Source organism: Lygodium microphyllum, chromosome 13 (genome assembly GCF_053477565.2).
Source record: "Lygodium microphyllum isolate KBCC chromosome 13, Lygodium_microphyllum_v1.1.10, whole genome shotgun sequence".
Taxonomy (NCBI): Eukaryota; Viridiplantae; Streptophyta; class Polypodiopsida; order Schizaeales; family Lygodiaceae; genus Lygodium; species Lygodium microphyllum.
The window spans coordinates 29,883,372-29,887,103 of record NC_141147.1 but is presented as its reverse complement, the minus strand read 5'-3'; the positions used below and the strand labels follow the sequence as shown (position 1 = coordinate 29,887,103).

The 3,732-nt window shown below is 36.9% G+C and overlaps 1 pseudogene; it reads left to right on the top strand.

Moving 5' to 3' along the window:
- Positions 1-2,748: 2,748 nt before the first annotated feature.
- Positions 2,749-3,365, top strand: LOC148026461 (uncharacterized; annotated as a pseudogene).
- Positions 3,366-3,732: the final 367 nt, after the last annotated feature.

The following is a 3,732-nucleotide window of genomic DNA, read 5'->3' as shown; positions in this document are numbered from 1 at the left end:
TCTCTCTCTCTTGGAGGGGTATCCTTCTCTCTACCTCCCTCTCATAGCCTCTCTATGTCTCCTTATGCTCCTTGTGCCTCCCCATGCCTCATATTTATAATGAATTAGAGAAGAGGGGATGAGGCTGAGAACAAGAGTTCTTAGTGGAGGGACTCTTGGAAAACACAGTGATCTAATGCTTAACTCATAAATCTGATGGTTCCATTGGTTCCAAAAGGGGGGTAAAAGTCCAAGACAAGACACTTGCTTGGAAAGCTTTCAGATCACTCCTTCTTTTTCTCCCTGTTCGAAGTGATTTCTACTACCTGCAGACTACGATCGCGGTGCGCGTGATTTTGTCAATCATTCTCTTTATCTTTTTTCTTTTTATAAAATCTCCAAAACTAACTAAGAAATCACTTGTCTTTTCTTTTAAATGACATCTCGTTCTATCTTTTTAGGATAATATCTAAAATATGCTAGTTTTGCCTAAAATCTAATATTTTTGGACCGTCCATACTATGCATATTAACACTAGTGATTAATATGGCTCATAACTCTCGTTCACGTTGTAACTTCCGTGAAGAGTGGCTATAGTCCTTGTTAATCCGAGGAAAATATCATATTTATGACTCTCGATTTTTCTAAATAAAATATTTTTAATTATATAAAAATTATTAGTTATTAATGTTAGTTAGTTTTTACCTTAGTTAGTCTTTAGTTAGTAATCTTACTAACTTATTAATTAACTAACTTTCAAACTAACCAACTAACTTTTATTATGTGGAAATATTACAATTTTTGTCTCCTCTATTTCTCCCCGGTCATTTTCTGCTACACCCCTTCTCTCCCTCTCTTTCTCTGTCATGCATCTCTCTCTCAATCCCTCTTGTGCTTACACACAAACACACTCACACACACTCACACACACACACACACACACACACACTCTCTCTCTCTCTCTCTCTCTCTCTCTCTCTCTCTCTCTCTCTCTCTCTCTCTCTCTCTCTCTCTCTCTCTTTTGGCAATTCCTTCCTTGCACTTGCTCTGTACATTGTGTACTCCAGTCCGGTCTATGATTCTTTTCAAGATTTTCGAGTTGATCACAATTGATCACGAACATGGATTATGGTAAACAACTATCTCTATTTTCTTGATAATTTATAAAATAAATTTATCAAATGGAATGAAAAATGATTTTTTGTATTTTTTTATTGATAATTTCAAAAATTCCATAATTGAATAAGATAAAAATAGATTTTTGTACTTGTTTTAATGATCACAAGTCTTAATACATGTATATATATAAAGAGAGAGGGGGGGCTTGCCATGAAGTCTTGAATTACCTTGAAAAGATTTTATTTTTCTAAGTCTTGAATTACTTTTAAGATTCATTAAGTTTTTATATATATTCATGAATTGAATTTGGGAGGTAGGACTCATGATGCTTGTGTTATTTTTCTCAACCTATTGCTGCCTGTAAAGACTGTTGTTGCATCTAGTAGTTCTTCAAGCATTTTTATGAAGGAGAGTGTGGTGCTTAGTGAAGAAAAGCAATAACATGTTAAGAATAGTGCAGAACCATGAGGTTTTTTCCAAAGGATTGGGTATTTGTGTGATCCTTCTTGGGTGCATATGAGATTTGAACTAGTTGTTTGGTATGGAGTGGGTTCCTTGTAGCTTGATGTTTATATGATTTAGTATACTGTCTAGTTATCTTTTCCCATTGGCTACATAAGTCGCTCTCTATTGGAATCTTAAAAGAAAATAAGTAAATATATGTGAAGCGTCTAGGGTCTTCTTAACTCTTTGCAATTGGTGAATGTTGATATTTGGAAGGTTCTTAAGTCAGGATATTGATAAGGATCTTAGGCTAGGACATCATCTCTATTTTGACTAAAGGTACCCTTTGATTGTGAGTCTGTATGGTTGGGTGTTGAGGTAAAATGGCCATGCATAACGAGACATATTGAGATCCTAACTCATAGTCGATTTTGACCCATACGACCCTCTCTCACCCATCCATCTTGCCTCTAACCTCAAGATTTCTAACAAGTAATGGTTTTCCCAATGTAATGGTGTGTGTGCTCATTGAGGGTGCTCATTCGTCAGTACACGTGCAACAATTGAAGGTTATCAAAAACTATATATATATACATATATATATATATACATATATATATATACATATAAATAAGCACTATAAGATATCACAAAACCTGTTAGATTTCGTTGTATACTAGTGTTATAGTTCCTTACTATAATTGATTCTTCAATAAATGTCTCATATTTTTGTGATTCTTGATAAGCAGATTCAGGCAAGTGAGAGGGTACACTGCCACCTCCTACTGATGATGGCTAGGGTGGACAGATTTCTAGTGTTGCACATGGACCTACACATGATGATTTTTACTATGAGGAGCATGTGATATGTTGTTGTGATCATTGTCGAGGCACATATCGGAGGCCACAACGAGAGTGCCATTCACATCAGATGTAGTAGGATCAGCACTTGAGGAGTGACATGAACCTATGGTAAGTGACTGATCTTTCTTACTTTCATTATTAGTTTTTGTAATGAGCACTGACTTATATATTGTGATGCAAGCTACGTTATATATGTAGGGACCCTTGCTTGATGAGGAGGATGGCTACAGTATTGGTGGAGCACATGTCCCTTGCACATGGCATGTACAGGCCATTGGTCAATTTTCAGTTTTACAGTTTGAGGTTTCTCGACGACCTCTTGCCCCTGGTTTGGAGGTTGAGATGACTGGAGATCATCCATTGCCTACTCATTTGCGTACTCTAGTACACACATATGATCGCAGAGGATACAAAGGATGGAAAAGGGAATCACTTCCATCAAATCGAGAGGTTTTCAGATTCTAGGGCAATCGGTACATGATTGCTCCTTCCATTATCAATGGAGTAGGATGAGGCCTATTTATTGCACAAGATTTACATGTGCCCCCTCATTCACAAGTCATTCTTATGTCTTTTTGTGGACCTATATATGGGTGGGGACCATGGCATCAGCTTGCTCACTACATTCAGAGCATGAATACTTATGGGTTGTGTCTCAATGCAGCCTCTCTTTCTGAGAAAGGCATCACACATGTAGAGGGAAAATACTCTATATTGATGGGAGACCTTATTCTCAAGGAAACATAGCATGTTTGATCAATAGTAGCCGAGGAAGAAGCGCAAGAACCAATTGCACATTTGTAGAGATTGAACATAGTCATGAAACAAGGCATATGAGTAGAGATGTACCAAGATACATAGTTGTGAATGCTATTACATCATTGCGTGCTGGCAATGAATTGTTAGCTAACTATGGTTGGCATTGGCCTCCACGAGCACCCCTTACAAATGAGGATTAGGAGCTCTAGTGTATACAAATTATATATTTTTCTAGAACCTTGTACTACAATTTTGGACTTCTATACTACAGTCTCATAATGTTATAATCTTTTTGGGCAATCTTTGAAAGCTTTGTATACGTACAATAAAGTGTGGTTCTAATTATTCTTAAATTTGCAACCATTGAATTATGTGTGCTTGCGTGTGTGTCTCTCTCTCCTTTTATGGTCAAATCATGACATGGATGTATGTCTTCTTTGTCTTCAAATATGCAACTCTAGATCATGACATTGATGATGTCATAAATCAACCTTCACATGGCACATCACGTATGTCAGTAGAGTGCATGAGGATCCTACGTAGGAGTGATCCTAACATGTATGCAAG